Genomic DNA, 22,116 nt, shown 5'->3' with positions numbered 1-22,116 from the left:
TCATATGCTATTAGATGTTTATTCAATGGAAGAGTTAGATAAGATAGATGACTAGAGTGAGAATAAAATAGTTGAAAATAAGGTTATGATGGGGCTTTATGAGGATATATTCTAGAGATGAAAGGCAAGGCTTTGGAATGGTTTTTGGAGGCAGATAAGTATTACAATGCTACTAGTTTGTAAATTTTTATTGATGACTCAAAAACTCAACTAGCTTCACTTGAAATATTCATGTAATAATTGAATGCATTTTTTGTAACAAAATCTTCTAAAGATGATGTTTGATGTGTATTCAGGACTAAGGAGGCACTTAAGGAGTTAGATTCCAAGCTAAAAGATTTTATAGATATTTGATAAGAAATCATTGACTATCACTAAGAAGTACACACTAAGTATGAGTCTTTAGATTTTCCAAGCACTAAAGAAATCACTACCACAATTTAAAATTTCAATGATGAACAATTAGACATCATTGTGGTGGAAGGGTCACAAAACGTAGATGTTGGAATTTGATATTTTGACACTTAGAAAATTTCTCTCAATTTTGGTCCTACAAATTAAAGTTGCACTAGTGAAAAGGTGCACAAGACACATAGGTGCACTTTTCATAAGGTGCACCAAACACTAAGTTGTCCCGACAATTTTGATTAGTTGTGGTGCCATGGAAAGTTAATTGCTAGTTGCTAATTTTGAGCATTCCATGCACTAAAAGTGTATTTTGACAATAATTTAAACCCTAGAATTCCTAGAGAAGGATAAGCTTTCATTTTTGAAGCTCTAGTGACTCCCAGATCATTTCACAACTTCTCTCTTATTATCTTCTTCTTCAAGATTTATTATCTTTTTATTCATGTAAAGGCTCATGGACTTGTTAATTGATATAAAATGTAGCATATGAATTTTCCTAACTAATTTAGAATAGTATTTAACTAACACTAATCCTATTCACATGACAATGATTTCCATTAATTAGGTATAGCTAGAAAGAAGTAAATGCTAACTAATCTATTTGCATTTAAATTCAACGAATGTAAAGGAAATAAATAAATGATTACTTTTTTATCATTAAAATCAATCTAACATATTCAACTAAAAATAAAATAGCAACTACCATTTTAAACATCTAATGTATTCATGCATATATTTCTTCAATATCTATTTATGCTTCCAAGATTCCAAAGGTAAAAGTGCTAAAGAACATATAGAGATGATGGATAATTCCATTTTTCTTGTTCAATTGTTGGCATTGGTGAAAGGAGAAGCATTGGCATAGGCTTAACCTCCCAACCACAGACCATACATACCCCCAGACATCCTAACTTGATAGAACGATCCTCCCTACCTCGAGATTAGGCTTGGGATGTTCTTAGGTCTAGCCATCTGAGTTATCCAATGGTATGAGTTTCCCATCAACTATTCTTAAATAACTGAAGCATCTAGACAAATAGAAAAGATATCATGATCAACACATCTGCCTATATCAACCCTGGCCAATGATTTTCAAGTTGGGTTCATAAACTTGATCTCCACCACTCAACTTGAGAACTAGTTTCATCATTAGGACATGCAAGATCTATTATACATGTTTGTTACTTAGTTATCTAATTGTTGGCTTGCTTCTTACAAGTTATCTTCACCTCATCACCATTAATGACATCCTTTCCGGTGATTTCCTCAGTGTTTGGTCTTCATAATATTATTGACATCTCTACATGATGTATAAAAAGGAGAAAGAATACATTCGGTAGGTTCTTTATTTCATGGTTTTTATTATTATTCTATCTTCTATATCCATGGCTAAGACAACTTATGGTTAGTGAACAGCAGGTGACATGATATCAACCCTATGATTTCCAACTAGAAAGCTATGTTTAAAAATATATTTGCATACTACATTTAGACTATATAAAATTTGGCTTACTTTAACATGAAAAGATGATCATAATAGGACACTGACTAGCATGACATTAAGATTAAAAGGAAGTAATGAATTAAATACATTTCTATTGGACTTGACTTATCTTACATGACTTGTAATTGGACTATTCCTTCCTTCTACAGCCAGAAATAATGGATTCCACACTTCCCTTGCTATGATCTCACAGATGGATGTTGATGTGAAAAAGAATGGAAATCATTCATGGAAAGCTTATGAAGCTAATATTAATCTCAAAATCTCTTTTCCTAGCTTAAAAATATAAGCAAGAGAATACAAGAGTTATGGGATTGCAGAGAGGAAATAGTTATGGAAATTTTGATCAAAGAGACTCTATTAAAATGGTTGCTTGCCTCTTTGGCTACCTTTAGTTATAAAGAAGGCCACTTGTATGCCTCTCAAATTGAATTTTAATAGAAAGAAATAAAGAGGGAAATAATTAGAAGTTTAAGAGTTTTAATTTTTATTTTATTATTATTATACATTCTTATAAACATTCATGTATACGTATTGGTGAAGTGGCATCATTAGATTATAAACTTATAATTTATTGGTGTCACCTCATTTTTATATACATGTGTTTGTATTTTGAGGGCGTATAATAATGATTAAATAATAAATTCCAATAATAAATCTTTAAAGGTATGAATTTCATATTTTTAATTTAGATTATTTAAATTTTTATTATATTATTTTTCTAATAGCTCATGCAGTCTAATAATGCAACACTTTGTCAAGTCTTTGTATCCTTTCCAAGGTTTTCTTAGGTCATATCTTTTGATCTTGATGACTGGACCAATTAACCATCCCCTCTTGATGATCATGTTTAGCAATGCTTCCCCACTCTTCAACCTTTTTCCTGGAATCACCCAAGCAAAACATTCTTACCAAGAAATCAATTTAAAGATATATTAATTGTTAATTCCAATCAAACAATTATTGATCATCTAATGACATTTATTCATCAACATCTATAATAACTAACTTATTTCACATGATCATGAATAAAATAACTCATTATCAGTTGGTACAACACATATAATTAACTAACTTACTTCACATGATCAATAAAGCAATAAATTGATACAATTTCTATCATTAACTAACTTGTTTCACATGATTAGGAAAGAAATAATTCGTTAAACCAATGGCTATGACCAATTTAATACTTTGGGCAAAATTTGGGATGTAACATAGAGACCTACTTAGGACCATTTTAGAGAGTCAATTTGTATATAAAATTAGCTTTATTTATTAGTTTTTAGTGTAATGTTTTCATTAGAAGAGATCTCACTCCTAACACAAATAAAGGAGATGATTTCTTATGAATACATGGATGTAGTATGTACTCTAGGCTGATATTTTGATGTAATAATAAATACTATTAGTGCTCTCATTCTAAGTGTAGTAAATCTTAATAAAGTGTGTTATTTTTTATGAATTAACATTCATGGATAGTAATTGATGCAATGGTTTTGTTGTGTTATGAAAATTGTGCAATCTTTTAGCTCTAGTGCTTTCCTTATGTAAACAAATTTTGTTGTTGTGATGAATTAGAGAAAGGATCGCTATTTTTCTTGTGTAGCATTTTGTCTCATGTAAGCTTGCTTTTTGTGATCATATGATTTGATGAATCATAAAAAATCTTTCACTTTTTATTAAAGTTCACATCAATGATTACATTAGTAGAGTTGAGGAACCACTACTCCTAATTTCATCAGTTTCCTACTAGGTCCTCTTCATAATTTCATTCACAGAAATGTTGTTGCTTTGGCTTATGTCTATAAGGAATTTCCCTTTTTAGTAATTTTCTTTAATCTCTCCTTACTCTATGTTCATTATTTTATTTTCAAATGTGTGGTTAAAAAAAATCATATAGTTTAATTGATAAGAAATTTTATTAATCATAAAATAAAAAAAGATGTTAGTTTTGTGGTTACATTTCTTCAAAGTTGTGCATAATTGATAGATACCAACAAAGGTCTCCTTGTGAAAATTCACATTTATCTTCAATTGAGCTACCAAACAGGTTAGAAAAACCATTCAGAACATTTGAGTTTTTCATTAATCAACTTTTTAAGAGAGAGATTCATGAGAAGTTTCACCATTAGCATCGTGCCAAATGACCACTCAACATTATCCAATATTTCCAACTTTATGAGACCACTAATATGCCCCTAATGTTGATAGTTCATTCGATTGACTAGTTGATTTGATTTTATATTTTACTATTTGATTCTAATGAGATCCTTGACTACATTTGATGAATAATAGATTAATTTAGGTATGGTCATGCCCCTTCTAGAGAAAAACTAAAATAGAAATTGATGAAATCGTGACTTCAAGCATTTTTGATGATGTGCAATTGATAGATTTTTTTTCTTTGGGATCAAGTAGAAGATGTTTAGAATCAATTCAATATTGCTAAAACATAGTTTGACCAAGTTTCACCACTTCAAAATTATGATTTAAGCAATTTTGAATAACATTGACCAAGAATATGACAAGTTGAATTGATTAATTTCATGAGGAATTCTATTTTACAATTTTTTCTAAGAATTTATATCTTGTTTGACCTTTTATGACTATCTTTGATAGGTATTAACCATGGTTTGACCAAGGTGTGACTAAAACTTCTTGCTTAGTTAACTATTTTTGACCAATTTCTTTTGTTTTTGAACCATTCTAGAATTATATTTCATGATGAATTGTTAACTATTGATTTGATGAAAAAAAATATTTTACAACTTTTTCTAAGCATTTATAGCTTGTTTGACCTTCTATGACTAGCTTTAATATGTATTGACCATGATATAACCAAGGTGTGAATAAAAATTCTTGCTTAATTAACTATTTTTGACCTTTTTCTTTTATTTTTGAACCATTATGGTATCATTCTCCATCAATTTTGCATCTCATTTACTCATTGTGTGCCCATTTAACACCTTTTAAACTAATTTTTATGGTTCATTAAAGATGGTTGACTTTTCAAAATTCTACTTGGTTGACTGCTTAGGGTGACATGATTTCAACTTTAATCTTGACATAGTATTCTACATTTCTATCCAATTTCCATTATTAGGGCATCAATACCCTAAAATTATAAATAAGCCTTGAAAGAGTAAAGGTCACTCATTTTCACTTCTTACTTTACCATTTCAAAGTTCCTTTTTTAGTAATCACAGTCATGCCAATAGAGAACCATAAATTTGAGCTTGGTGGGTGATATCAATGACTGATACACTATCCACCTCTAACGAGTACCCAATAACACTTCCTTTTGTACTTTGCATTCATGATTTTATGTTTTTTTCACCAAGTTATGGTATAAAACCATCTTAGGTCATTTATTGTAGGAATAGTTATTTTCATTAGGTCTATAGTCATCTTGTAGACCCTAAAGTGTCATTTCTAGGAGAAGAGTTGCTTTTGGTAAATCCTAACTCATTCTTGGTTAAAGAGTAATTTTTATAGATTCCTAAGTTATTTTAGGGGAATCAGTCATCCTTAGGTTGTCCTAAGTAATTTTTTAGGGATTCCTATCTTGTAACTTGGGATTTTTTGCTTTGTGATTATCCTTTGGATGTGTCATTTGAGTAATGTAACCCAATATTTCCTTCTAATGTCTAGAATTCACATAATAAAAAGTCTTCCACTTGAAGCCTAACCAAATGCTACTTAGAAGTTCCCCTACTCAGCTCTTTAGTGTCACGTCTTAACTAGACCAAGGTAATTCCTATAGATTTGAAAATTCCATGTGGGAACAACCTTATTTAAGACATAAACCAAATTGACTTTTGTGTCAATTTTTACAACTTTTACCTTGCCCTCTTCAACCACATGGTGAACAAAATGAAATTGAATATCAATGTTCTTTGAGTGATGCTAAGATTGGTGATTGTGAGCCATGGAAATATCATGGTGACTATTACAAATTAGAACACAGTTATATTTCTACAATATCAAATCAATAAAAAATAGTTGCAACTAAATAATTTCCCTAGAACCTTCATAAATAGCCATATATTCATCTTACATGGTAGAAAGTGTAACTAAGTTTTGCAACCTTGTGGTCCAACTAATGGTAGCTCAAACAAAAAGAGGTGATAAATAGTAGTCGGTATGCACTTGTCTAAATCTCCAAAATATAGAGCATAATTTGAAGTACTTTTGAGACACCTTAATATCCACTTGACTTCCTCCTAATGTAGTTTATTGAAATTCCTCATGAACTTGCTCACAACTCCCACTTCATGAGAAATTAATGCATGGGTACAACCCATGACATACATAATACCACCAACAACTGAACAATAAGGATTATGTTTCATACATTATTGATATTCTTATGTCTTTGGACACAATCAAAGGAATAATGAAAATGATTAGAAAGAGGAGTACTAACAACCTTTGAATCAGTCATATCAAACTTTTCTATAACTTTATTAATGTGTTATTTTGGAACAAATTGATTTACTTTTTTTGTTTTGTTTATCTCTAATAATGTTCAACCCAATAATTTTATTTGCAGTCCAAAGGCCCTTCATAGAAAACCAACTAGCTAGTTATTTCTCTAATTTACCAAAATTCCATTTAGAAGAACTAGCTACCAACATATCATTAACATAGAAAAAAAAATCTCACCATCTAAAAGCTTTTTATAGTAGATGCATAGATATAACTCACACCGAATGAAATTATTTCTAGTCATGAAGTAATCAAACTTATTATGCCACTATCACGGGGATTGCTTGAATCCATACAAGCTACACTTAGGTCAATAATAAATTTGTTCTTGTCCCTTTTGAATGAATCCTTCATGCTATTCCACTTATAATTCTTCATTTATATTACCATGTTGTTTAATGTTATTTTGACATCAAGATTCTCCTACTCAAGATTCTACACTACCCCTAATCCCAAACAACTAAGATTGTAGTCATTCACACAATTGGCAATAAAAGTTCTTCAAAGTCTATTCCTTTCTACTAAGAGAATCATTTTACAAAAAAAGGGCACAATATATCTTCTTACTTAAATATTACTCTTCTAGTTTGCATGCCCAATTATTCTTTAGAGGGTTGCAAATGGGTGGAAGTGATAATGAATCCTAGGTTTTGTTTTTCTTGGAGTGAACTCATTTTTTCTTCTATCATGACCATCCATTGATCCTTATCATTGATTTTAGAATCACATCTAAAATTTACTAGTTAAATTTGATTAGAGATCATTAATTCAAGTTTTTCCTATTGAACCTTAGAGTTCAAAATTACAAAATCTTCACAAAGTCATTCTCCTTGATTAATAACTTTTTCCTTTGCATTCTCATTCATGTTGGACCTCTTGAACCATTCAAACCTTTTGAAGAAATTGAATGAGTTTGAGAGGTTTAATGGTTCAAAGGGTTCAATGAATTGTTCCTTTACTTAGCCAAAATTTAGCACACAAATTTAAAGGAATTTTTTTTATAGAGGCACACAATGCAAATAGAGGGGGTCAACTCTAATTTGACTAGAGTTTTATCATGAATAATTTGATAAAAAATGAAATTTGGGAAGTACAATGGGTAGGGAAACATCTAGCTTTGGTTTGGGATATGAATTGAAAAGACACAAAGGCACCATTGTGTATTTGGTAGGAGAATGATGAAAAGATCCATTGGGTCACACAGTTAAAGAAAAACATGAGAATAGCTTCAAAAGAGTAGAGGGGAGTAGGGAAAATAGCCCAAACCAGGGTAAACTTTAAGAAAACCCCCTCCAAAAAAAATATAAAATATTGGTGAATATTTCATTATTTTGGAAAACTTTTTATCAGTGAATCTCTTTGTAATGCCCTACCGAGGGATCTAAAAGAAATAACCTAAAGTCTTACTAAGTTTGGTAGCATTTTTTTTAAAAAAAATGAAAGATAAACCATTCACATCAAACACATAAAAGTGGAAGCAATTACATACATATAACTAAAAGAATACATTATAGATTACATTCATTAAGGATCCCATGACATTGAATCACATTTAAATCTAATCTAAAACTAAGTCCATCAAATACCACATCCATATGAAAGAATAATAAAAAGTCCAATGTCCATTTAATATACATTTGTTCCAAATGCCTCATGACAAATTAATTCGGACTGCTCATTCATCCACTGTACATGTCACATGGTATGAAAGGCTTAAAAGAATATACATATGTAAAAATAGAAATACAACATCCTCCTTGGATTCATGATACATGTAAAATTAAAATAAATGAAATCATCCACCATACATGATACATCCATACATCAAAAAGATATAACATCCATCATAAAATCTAACCATCCATCATAATAGTCCATGAACAAAATGAAGGTAAATGTCAACAAAGAATGCTCCTGCCACAATGACCACAAATGGATCTCAATGGTAAGAGTGAAAAAACACTACCACTCGACCATGTGGAACCTAAATGGCCCACTCCCATAATGCTGAGGAGATAGTTTCAAGTCCCAAATAGGATATCAAATCACATAACATAGATACCCTCTAAGTCTAGGAATCCTAAAAGTATACTAACTCAAAAGTTCCAACATAGATCAACATCTAGACCCAGAGGCACACAAGACACTTAGGAAACCTACTATGCAAGTGGGAAATTTCATCGCACAAATCATGTTGGAAGTTACTCGAGCAATCGCCTAGGAATCCTAGGTCCCTAGTGACCCTTGCGTCCACTAGTATCCTCTCGTATTGACGGGGCATAATATGGAATGCAAGGTTATAACCAAGCATTCTCTCTACTCCCATCCTAGTTTGTACTAGCACTCAAAGCATGGGAGAGAATATAAAATTATCTTGTTAGGTTCATTTAAGTCATTATTTAGGTGAAATGTTTTCACTTATTAAACAACTTACAATGGGTTTACTCTAGTAGCCTCTTAGGGCCCTGACCCCCATTGCAAGCCACTTTCTAACACTACACATAGATAACCTACCCTAGGCTCATGAAATCATAAATCAAAAAATCATATTAAAATCACCTCAACCCTATACGAGCAACTAAAAATCATTAAAAAATAATCCACAATATCCATTGGTTCCCAACGAGCAACTGAAAAGCATCCCAAAATAATGTTCATCAAAGACTCCACAATGGTCAAGTCAAGCATGTCACAACATGACATCATCAAGAACAAATCACTCAAAACACCTCAGTCTTCTCAAGTGACTGGAGAGCAAATCAAATATATTGATTGATGACTCAAAAATGGTTAACTCAGGTATCTCATAAACATACACCTCAGCTTCACACAAGAAAACTGGAAAAAAAATAAGGATCAATAATCCACACACATCATAGAGCATATTATCACATTAGCATGGTTAGGTTTAGAAAGATCAAGAATAAATCATCACAACATCACATTCACATAACCCCTGAGCCTCTGGTAGACATCCTATAACTAATCAACAATCTAGTCAACCCCAAAACCCCAAATCATAGATAGCATAAAGAAAACAAGATACAAATACATATTTTGGTTTGCTTTTACAATCGCATAGTTAAACCAAATATGAGGTTTCAGTTTTTGTCTCAAAGTTTTTATCAAGTAAGATATATCCTTTGGTTTGTCTTATAATTAACTCAAGTATTTGTTTAAGTAAAATAAAGATTTACCCCATGATTGGAAAATCAACTTTCTAAATTTACTAAGGTAAATATTATATTTGTTTTAAGTTTACTAAGGTAATATTCCCATTGATTCATAATAATTTCCAAATATCTAAAATCCACAACATGATATATTCTTCATAAGAATTATCTAGACAATCATCTAACAAACACAAAGAAGATAGGAAGAAAAAAGCATATTTACACTATGCGAAATTCACAAGTGTCTACTTAGACACTGATGCTAATTCGCTATGCCCCAGAAAACTATAGAGAACAATTCCCCTTTTAGAACTTTCTCCTTTCTGAAAATTTCTCCCTTCTCCAAAATTTGCAGTCCCTTGAAAATGAACCCCCAAATTATGATAAAGAGTTCTCTCCCTAAAATCGGGGCACTAATTGTGCGTTCACCCAGAGAACTCTTTGCTCACAACATTTTAACTCTTTATAATCTTTTTATTTGTCTTTCTTTTATCTTTTCCATGCACATACATTAATTAATTAAATTACTTTATTTGATTTTTATTTGACCTCTTTTAAATTGATTTATTTAATTTAGTCTCATACATGTATCATGCAATCATGAAACTTTTAATAAATTAATTTCTTTTCCCACTTCTAAATTTATATTTGAACATTAATTTTGATAACCATCTATTAATTTAAATAATAATATTATTTAGCATTTATTTAAAAATGCACTCTAAATATATTATTATTAATTTAACTAAATATTATCACGTTCCAAATTTAAACTTATAAATTTATCCTCAAATTTAATTCTTTTATTTAATTCTTTTTATTTAATTAATTTATCAATTAATTAAATAAAATATTAACATATCATATAAAATTTCCATTAAATAAATCTTTTAATTAGACTTAATTAACAGAAAATTCACCAAAAACTCATAAAGTAAAATACAAAAACCCATCATAGTGAAACACATACAAAATCAAACTAAGGGGTTAAAATCATGAATTAATGTCATCTGATGCATTCGAAAGGTACATGACTCAGATACTCGTCCTAATTGTCAATTAGGACGAATGGCTCAAAGGTTTAGGATTTGGTCTTAAGAATTTATCTCTTCTCTCTTACCATTGAGATAATGCAATAGGGTACACTCATCCTAGCAATTCAAGGAAGTCGATACCCAATATGTGCAACCTGCATAAAATCCACACATGTACATACAAAATATATACTAAGCTAAACAAGCAATGGCAAGAAGTGGTGCATCATGTAGATCCCAACTAGTAAGTGACTACGAGTCCCTTCCTTAACCGCATCATAACGCCATGCATAAAGAAAAAAAACACCATACACATGTAGTATGGGGTAAGTATCCATAAGAAAACACATATGATAATCCATCTAACTAAACCTCATCAATAATTTAACAGCATTTTAATAATCATCATGCACGAATGAAGTATAGATTACCAAGTAATCTCATCATCTATCAACTGAGTCTAAAACAATATATAATATTCTCAAGATAATGCTACGAATCATCAAACATAAAACTGGCCTAAAAGAGTTTGGCAATAATACCATAAATGTAAACTAGGAAAATGTAGAGCAAGGGCAAGCACTACACTCTCAATTTTTTATTTTAAATATTATTCACATTGGCAATTATTTTAGAATCATAATTTTTGAGTAGAAATATTGGAAAATCTCAATAATAAAAGGAAGTTCACTAATCATCATGGAATATTACAAATCAAAATTAAACATGTTTTATCTCATGGAAATATGAGGATACTTACATTATATTTTAAATCAATAGTGAAAACTAAATATTGGTGATATATCCCTAAAGTAACTAATAATTATAATAATTTTGGTGTATTAATTTTAATTTCCCTAATAATATATAATATTTAGGTGCATCAAATTTAATCATGTATCAAATATTGTGGCAAATATTTGAGTTTGGCATTTTTTATAAAATAAATTATTAAGCAATTTAAAATATTTTAGAACTAAATTTAATAAAAATGTGGTAATTTAGGTTGCATAAATTATTAGCCAAATTAATAGCAATTTTTTTTCTTAAATTAGCCAATTTATGAATATTAGCCACTGCAAAATACCTTGGCCCAAACAAGCACAACAAAACTAAGAAGAAAAAACCAACACTACCTTAAATACGTAAAAATTATCTAAATATGTACATGGTCACAAGACCCTACTTGAATCTTTGTTTGAAATTATTTATGAAAAACCATTAAATAGCTAGGAGAAATATATATTGGTGTAGAAAAGTAGTTGATAAGTAAGCAACATCAATCCTAAGTGCTAACAAAGCACCATTGTGAGGGGAGACCCAAGAACAATGTATTATAGAGACTTCTTAAGTAAAATATTGGGCCAAAAACACCACTTCTCCCTATACATTTATGAAGCCAACTGATAAGCTCCACCATTATGCTCCATATTTGGATTTCAAGCTACTTTAAATATATAATAGTATAGTGCCAGTTTTACTAAATAATTAATCATAACCTGAATTGAAAACCTCTATAAACTATCTACAAACAATAGTAAATTGAAATTCCATCCAAACCTCCTTTTAAATAGAAAACGTCATGATATTTCCTTATTTGATCCATTAGTTCTCTTAACGTTTTATTACTTTCCTCTTTATGAGATAGAGATGCCTAGATTATATTTTTTAAATAAATAAATTATATCATTGGTTGATAATTTGAGTCTTTAAACCCAAATCATCTATATCATCTTCATCACTAAATTTGAAGACTTTAACTATAGCCTCATATAAAATATTTCAGCATTGATGAATATTATATTACTTTTATCCTATTTTCCAACACTTTAATAATCTTCCAAACACTCAACCTATGTGAATCCTTTAGTATAGATGTAACTAATTAAAAAAGATTCATAATCTACTTGAATACTATCTTAAGGAGCATCTTCTATTCTTTCATGGTTAGGAATTTCTCCTTGGTGTTGGCTTTTCATTTTTCTTTTAGAAAATTAGTCTTCTAAAAATACATCAAAAGACTCACATGAAAAATATTTAAAATATGAAATATAAGTGTTTTCAATTTATTTTTGTGTTGAATCCTTAATTATTCATGTCATCAAAGGTTTTATTATCAATGAATGTTCTTATATAAGTCATTAAATCCTCACAAAATCCTTCAATTATATCATGTGATCATCTACATCTTTAGAAGAATCAACTTCATCAATAGATGAAAAATAGATGTATCATAATGCCACCTCTCCAATAATGTTGTAAAAACACCTTTGTGGAAACTAATCTTTAGCCACTCATGTATACACTCAAAATCCACAAGTACTAATAATGAAACCTTATTCTCATCTAATGTTGTGATTTATATCCTAATTAGACTCAAACGTTAATTTCTCTCACTTTATTTGGCATCATTTCTCCCACAAAATTTTAGTATGGGGCTTTGGGTGTAGTACCCCCAACATGGGGAGCAGGGTCAAGGGGAAGCACCCCTTCCAGGATCCTAGGGTAGAGCCCCAAGTGTGCTAATTTAAAATTGACCAAGGAGATGTTTCCAAAAATACCAAAAAACAAGGATAAGATGTCCAAGGTACCTTATGCTTCAACTATAGGGAGCTTAATTTATGTCATGCTATGTACTAGGCCAGATATTGCACAAGTAGTGGGAGTTGTTAGTAGATGTATGAGTCATACTAGAATTGAGTATTGGAATGTAGTCAAATGGATTATTAGATTTTTGAGAGGAACATACAATAAATGTTTACATTTTAGGGGCTCTATTACCAATTTAAGAGATTGTGTTGACTTGGATTTTTTACAGGATCTTGATACTAGGTGAGGTATTATAGGATATATCTTTATTGCTAGTGGGACAATAGTGAGTTGGATTTCTTGGTTACAAAAGGTAAATACTTCATCCACTACAAAGGCAGAGTATGTTGTTGCTACAAGGGCAGCCAAGGAGATGATATACCTTAAATCAATTATGGAAGAATTAGTACACCCATAGAGGGATAATTATATATTTTTAGATAGCTAGAGTGTCATTCATCTTGCAAAGAATTATACTCTACATTCAAATACAAAGCACATATAGTTGTAGTACCATATCATTTGGCCAATTTTGGATGATGGACAATTAAAATTAGAAAATATACATATAGATGATAATCTAGGAGATATGTTTATAAAGGCACTGACACAAGAGAAGCTAAACTCCTCTTCAACTTCAGCTAATCTTCTAGACTGAACATAATAAAAGAAAAGTAGAGCCCAAGGTGGTTTGATATTCCAGTGTGAGATAGAGGTTTAGAAATGCTATGATAAGTCTCCAAGTGGGATTTTATTGTTGTAAAGTCTGATTAGTCTCCAAGTGGGAGATTATTGTCAAGTGGGAGATTATTGTCATGTGGAGCCTAATCATTCTCATAGGTTGATTTCTCTCACTTTATTTGGTATTGTCCCCCCCCCCCCCCCCCCCCTGGCACCATATTTTACTATGAGGGTTTGGGGGAAGCACCCCCAAGATGGGGTCAAGGAGTCCTAGGTTAGAGCCCTAGGTGTAATCCCTATCCTATCATTGAGTGGGGTTGAGGGGTAATGCTCCCATAGGGTTTTTTCAAGGGCAACACCCATGCCGCCAAAAATGAATATACTTTCGTAAAAGGCATTGACTATTTTTTTTATCAAATGAGTTATTCTAGCCCTAATTTTTGTAAGCAGAAAAAATCTTGTACAAAATGGCTTAGGGTAAGGGATCTCATAATGTATAATGAGATTGTAACTTCTTCCAATAGTATTGAGTTGCAAGGCATTGAGTATTGTAATCACTAGAATAATATTGGACTTTCTATTGTTGGAAATTGCCCAAGGATTGGGTGAACCATGTTAAATCTTTGTGTCTTGCGTTCTCTTGTATATGACTCATTATTTTTTCTCATATTGGTTATATTTTCATGTAATTGGTATTTCTTTTCATGGTTAATCCTAACATCTAATTCCATATAGAGCATTATAGTATTTGGGTAGTGATCCCCATATCTGAATGGTGGCCTTACCACCTACATACATCAACCCATGTGTTAACTTTTATTATATTATAGTACCTTATCCATTTAACCAATTTTCCTATCCCATGACCATTAAGCACACTCTACTATATGAAAACCTCATTCCTCTTAACCTCTGGGAACTCAAATACCCCTACAAATTCCTTCCATTTACACTCCCCCCCTACAAGGTATAAATTTTGATCCCCAAATAGAGGCATCAAACATCATGTGTATCCATAAATGGTGACATTAATTATATTATCTCCCCCACCATATTTTTTCCTAGCCTACAAATATGTGAATCATAAAATCATCTTCACAAGTGTTCATCTATTGATCCACCCTTGTAGAGATCTTAATCCCCAGATCAATATTTATGAAGGTGTTCACCACCTATGGGGACGTTTATGTATAGGTCAAAGATATTGATTGGATGATTTACATCTCCAACTCACTATTTTTTTTCCTACTTAATGCATAATAATTCTTATTAAATTCCATTCTATGAGCATATAGAGTAGTATAAGGTATTCACCAAGTCCCTATATCTCTACTATCCCCTAAAATATCCTCATACACTCACCAATTCAATCTTGTACTACAATAGTCACTCTCCCCTCCCTCTAAATCTCCTCCTCACTTTTAAATTAGAGTACATAAATGTACCTTCCATTATCACCATGGCCTACTTATACCCTTTCTCTCATACCTTGTGCTCTTGGTCACTTTTGATTTTATTCTTAGATTATTATTTTCCCTCCTAGTCATTTATGTCTCACTACCTAAATAATATGAACCTTTTGAAGCAATTGAATTATTTTAAGAGGTTCAATGGTTCAAAGGGTTCAATGACTTGTTTGTTTATTGAGCCAAAACTTAGTACACAAATTTAAAGGAAAAATATTTAGAGAGGCACTAAATGCAAATAATGGCGTCTGAATCTAATTTGATTAAAAGTTAATCATGCATAATTTGATTAAAATAGAATATTTGGAAGTGCAATAGGTAGGCCAACAACTATCTTTGGTTTGGGATGTGAATTGAAAGGACATAAAAAATCCATCGTGTATTTGGTAGGAGAATAGTGAAAAGATTCATTAGGTCACAAAGTCAAAGAAAAACATGAGCATATGTAGTTATTTTCAAAATAGCAGGGGGGAGTAGTGAAAAGAGACCAAAAGGGCACAACACAACTAGGAAGAAAAGACCAACACTATCTCAAATACAAATTTTTTTATCTAAATATGTAAATGGTCACAAGACCCTACTTGAATGTTTGCTTGAAATTAATCATGCAAACCCTTTATATTGGTGCATAAAAGTAGCTAATAAGTAAGGAGCATCAATCACAAGTGCCAACCTAGAACCATTATGAGGAGAGACCCAGGAACATTGTATTATAGATACTCCTTAAGTAAAATATTGGGCCCAAAACTCCACTTTGTCCTATACATTTCTAAAGTCAGCTGATAAGCTCCACCATTATGCTCCATATTTGGATTTGAAGCCACCTTAAATATATAATAACATAGTGTTAGATCTACTAAATAATTAATCATAACCTAAAATGGAAAATCTTTATAAATAGTCTAAAAATAATAGCCAACTTAAATCCCCAAACCTCCTTTTAAAGAGAAAATATCATGATATTTCCTTATCTTAGCCATTAGTTCTCTTGACTTTTGATTACTTTCCTCTTTGCTAGATATAGATGTCTAGATTATATTGTAAGAATAAAAGAACTTCATCACCAAGAAATAATTTTAGTCTTTTGTCATGCCCAAACTATGAGGGTAAAAACACAAAAAAAATTTTGAATAATAATTAATAATAAAACATGCTCTAAGCTTGAAATGATTGATAATAGTTTTAGTACATGATCTCTACTCTACGTCTTAAGATTATAAACATGAGGACAATTACATTATTAAGATTTGAAACTTTTGTTATAAGATTGATATCGATAAACTTATGTTTTTACATTAACTTTCAACAATAAGAAACAATTATTTAAATGACAATGTAAATGTATTCGAGTTTAGATTCATTGAGAGTTTATAATCAAAATCAACTATAAAACTTTTAGACAATTATCAATTTACAAATTAATCAATATTACAAAGTCACTTTAAGGAAAAACAATTTAATTAGAATTAAAATTGAACATATGTATATCAAATTTATTAACTTTAAACTTTACAACTATTTTAACATATTAATAAACCATCAAAATCTTACTAAATTTAGATTTAATGAAATAAAAACTAACTTAATACAAGCAACAAAACTATACTAATTTTAAACTAAAACTCCTTTCGAATTAACATATATCTTTAAAATAATTATCAAATAAACAAACATAATATAACTTAATTTTTTTTAAAAAAAAACTAAATTTCTTTCAACATTAAACAATTTTAATAGACTAAGCTAAATTTGCAACTAATCAATTAAAAACTTAAAAACAAATACTTAAAACAATTAACATTAAAACAAACATAATAACAATTAACTAAAATTATTAATAATTAACAAAATTAATAATTTACTTAAAACTAACTAACTTGACACCTATACTAACATGCTAAAGTTAAAATAACTTAAAATTTAAACTAACCTAATCTACATACTAACAACTAACTACTAACAACTCTACTAACCTAACTCTACTAACTCCTACACTAACCCTACTCCCCTAAGACCCTACACCCTACCCCCAACCCCCACTAACCCCATGCGCTGCGCTTGGGACAGTGCACTACCCAAGTGGAGAGGGGCAAGGTACTGACCAAGCCTTCCATAAAGTGGCATCCAAGCAAAAAGGGAATGGATGAAACAAAAACATGTTAAATTCCTTCCTTTACACAATGCAAGGAACATGAAAAAAGAGTTAAGGTTAAAAGCTATTTATATAAAACACAAACCTATGATGCTTCCCCCCCATGCTAAGCACTCATAAAGGAATGAAGATGGGATGGGACATGGGGGCAGGGTGACATCACACCCCCCCCCCCCCAAAAAAAATGTTGATTTGATGACAAGCTAAAAAAAAACACTTTTTAAATAATCATTCCAAAACTGGCGTCCAAGATGGAAGAGATGGTTAAGACATAAAGTCATAAAGTTTATTAGGTAGCAAGTAGATATTTAGGATATTAGGAATTAGCATAATATTACTTTAGTTATTGATATTCATTTTATTGATTATTAATTTTGAAATTAAATTTGAAACAAGGAATTAGAATGGAATATTCTCTGTTCCACAAAACCATTTAATTCTCTCCTCCATGCAAAATCCAGAGAGCATTTTGCTCTTAGGGAAAAAAAAATTTTGAAGCTTTATTTTTCTAAGTATGAACTTTTAAGCAATGTAAATGATCTTTCAAAAAGGGGTATTATTATTTTATTTTCTTAATGGCTTTAAAACATAGGTTCAATAGTTTGCTCACAACAATACAATATTTATTTAATCTTCTAATAGGTACAAAATTGAATTGAAATATTAATCATATCCATCTTCCTTTCTTAACATATTTAAACTCAAAATTTCATAATTGAATGTCATCATTTTCATCCTATTTTTTAATGTGCAACCATATTAAATTTAATTTACCAACAAATCACATTATAACCAAATATACTCAATCACCACTTTTATTGGCAAACCTGATTCAAAGGCTCAGCCGGGAAAGAATCAAAAAGAAAACCTGGCTTCATCGCCAATCCAACAAAGTTTTGGGATACAAATTACATAGGATTTCAATCCTGAATCACAACACTTAAATGAAATGTCCTTCATGACCCTCAACAAGGGTTCCATATCCAATTCTACAACAGATTTCTATGAACCATGGAGGAAACAAATATCTAATCGGGTGACAACCAAGCATAACCAAGAGACAATCAAACAAGCATAATCATACATGGTTTACACAATAGGATTCACAATGAATCAAAACTAGGGAAAGGTGGATTCTTCCAACCAGGAGAAGTCAAGCACAACACCAAACAGATGCCCAATCAGGGCTATATACCAAGAACTTCCGTTCTTCCATTTCAACATACCATAAACATATAAGGTTTGTGCTGACAGGTAGGGGCCCATAACACCCTACGCTTTCTCCCTCTTCTCATCCTGAGAAGAGACTCTACACTGGTTGGAATCTGACTAAACAGACCTTTCCCAAAATTGGTCACTTCTGCCCTCTCCAAGGGTGAGTAATACCAAAACACCCATGCAAGAAAAATCTCAAAATTGCAAACATAACATGAAAGGAAATCATCCAAAAATAACATGGTTTTCAAGCTTCCCAACATACCCACAAACATACAAACATTCATACAGTGACAAGGTAGCATAAGCATGAACCAAGAATGAAATCTGAACAATGGAGATGAGTATTCCAACCTTCACAAAGAGGTAATGGCAATGAACAAGTTTGAGTAGAGCTTCTCTTTCCTTGCTTCAATCTTCAAGAACTCCTCTCTAAATGTAGAGATTGGGTAACCACCTCCACAAGTCCAAGAAGGGCCTCTAAATAGACCTCCAACTCAACCACCCAAGGGATCAATAACTACCCCACCCACTTGCAATTCTAGAAACTCCTAACTCAACCTACACTATGATTAAACCCTAAGTGGAGATGAGGTGGAGTAACTCAAGATCACCATGGTCAATTTTCGCACAAAGGCAAAAGGAGACTTTTTGAGTGACCTCAAAAGTCAATAAAAGGGGCTTAGGGGTTGGAAAAGACCCCCAACCCATACCCATACCCCTTGGGTATAATTATTTCATGTTTTAAAGCCTTAGGAATAGGTTTAGAGCCACACAAAGGCTAGGAAATAATTAGGACCCACTAACAACTCTTAAAAAATAGATTAAGCACTAATCTGGATTAGGGATGACTAACCTCAATTAAGAACCAATTAGCAAACTAACACTAACTTAAACCAAATTAGGTCCATGGGTTACATAGCTAACCCTAACTAGCACGCAAAGAACATAAAAAATTTACGAGTGTCAAGTGACACCAAAAGAACATAACTACGAGACATTCACATTTACTGAACATGAAAAGATACATACATACATCTCACAATACAATATGTGAATTACGAACAACAAGGTTTCCAAAATTAACACATAAGGATCAGATATGTTCCTCCATAAGGTTTCTCAGCTAAAATATCTGCACACTCATTGCACACATCAGTAGTCTCAAAAATCACATGCACATATATGCGTATCAGAAATTCACATAAATTGAAACATACATCAATCAGGGTTTCTTCCATCCTACTTAATTCTTAACCAATTAAAATATCCTAAGCCAAAATATCTACATTTACTGATTTCATCAACATACATATACATAAAACATTAAATGAGAAAACATCAAATATCTGAAAGTAACATCACACAGCATGAAATAATATCATATGTTCTAAGTATCAGATAATGTCTTGACATCTCGAGTCAAGAGTAACAAAAAGATAAAGTAATAACTAAGGCTACGAAGGGTCAGGGCAAGGCCTCACATCTTTTAAACCCAAATCATCTATACCATCTTCATCACCAAATTTTTAGACTTTTAAATCTAGCCTCATATAAAATATTTCAGCATTGATGAATATTATATTACTTTTACCCTATTTCGCAACACTTTCATAATCTTCCAAACACTTAACCTATAGGAATACTTCATTATTGATGTAACTAAATTAAAAAGATTCATAATCTACTTGAATATTATCTTAAGGAGCATCTTCTATTCTTTCATGGTTACAAATTTCTCCTTGGTGATGGATTTTTATTTCTATTTGAGTAAAACAATCTTCTAAATATACATCAAAAACTTCAAATGCAAAATACTTAAATTATGAAAAAGAAGTATTTTCAAACAAAATTTGGTTTAATCCTCAATAATTCATCTCATCAAAGGTTTTATTATCAATAAATGTGACTATATAAGTCATTAAATCCTCACAAAATTGTTTGATTGTATTATGTGAACATCCACATCTTTACAAGAATCAACTTCATCAATATATGAAAAATGGATGTCACACTATGCCACATCTCCAATAATTTTGTAAGAATACCATTTTGGAAACTAATATTTAGTCACTTATGTATATATTCAAAACCTATGATTACTACTAATGAAACCTTATCCTGGTCCAATTCCACCTAGAGTGTCATAGTGTTTGGGTAGTGATCAGGTAGATCTGAATGGTGGTATTACCATCTACATCTATCAAACCATGTTTCAAATTTCATTATCTAATAGTACCTTATCCATTTAACCAATTTTCTATCCCATGACCATCAGGCACACCCTAGTCCATAAAAACATCATTCCTCTTCACCTCTAGGAACTCAAATACCCCTTCAAATTCCTTATATTGCCACTCGACCCCCTACATGTCATGAATCTTGATCCCCAAATAGAGGCATAAAACATTATGTGTATCCATAAATTATGATATTAATTCTCTTATCTCCCCTACCACATCTTTTCCTATCCTGCATGTGAATCATGGAATCCTCACCTACACAAGTGTTTATCCACTAATCCACCCTTTTAGAGATCTTAATACCCTTATCCATATTTGTGAAGGTTTTAACCACCTATGGGGATTTTTATCTACATATCAAAGATATTGATCGGATGATTGAAATCTCCACCCCACTAGTTTTTTTTTATTTAATAAAAAATAATTCATATTAAATCCCAATATATGAGAATACTAAGTAGCATAGGGTATTCACCAAGCCCTTATAGCTCAACTGGCCCTTTAAATATCCTCATGCACTCATCAACTTGATCGTGTAGCACAATATTCATTCTCCCCTCCCTCTATAGTTCATCCTCACTTTCAAATTAGAGTACACAAATGTACCTTCTATTCTCACCATGGCCTACTTATAGCCCTTCTATCATACCTTGCGCTCCTAGTCCCTTGTATTTTTATTCTTACATTATTCTCTTCCCTCACATCCATTTATGTCTTTCTTGTACCCTCGTGTTTCTTGGCCTACCACCCTCCTTGAGAAATTTCTCCAATTTTTATTTTCACAATATTTTATCTAGGGGAATTAGCCATTTCAACTTTTCGTCACTTTTTAGTAACCTAGCTAAACTTCACCTCTCTATTTCAAGGCATCCTTTTATCTTCTTTGATGGGATGTCATTTCAAGCACTACATCAAAGGGGAAAAATGTAGACACCTAAATTTGCCTTAATTAATTTATCAAGTTATTATTTCCCTAGTAACGTAATAATTTTGTTTAGTTAATTATATTATTATCCATTTTGTTTAATATTTGATTAATTTATATTAATTAGACATGTATGCTATGGTCTTGTCCTAAAATTTAATTCATTCTAACTAATTAAACCAAACCATCACCTTATACCTTTCTATTCTAAATCCTACCTACTAGTTAATCCTTG

Source organism: Cupressus sempervirens, chromosome 1 (genome assembly GCF_028749045.1).
Source record: "Cupressus sempervirens isolate cs-2001-9-10 chromosome 1, ASM2874904v1, whole genome shotgun sequence".
In the NCBI taxonomy this organism is placed as follows: Eukaryota; Viridiplantae; Streptophyta; class Pinopsida; order Cupressales; family Cupressaceae; genus Cupressus; species Cupressus sempervirens.
This window is presented reverse-complemented; position numbering follows the sequence as displayed.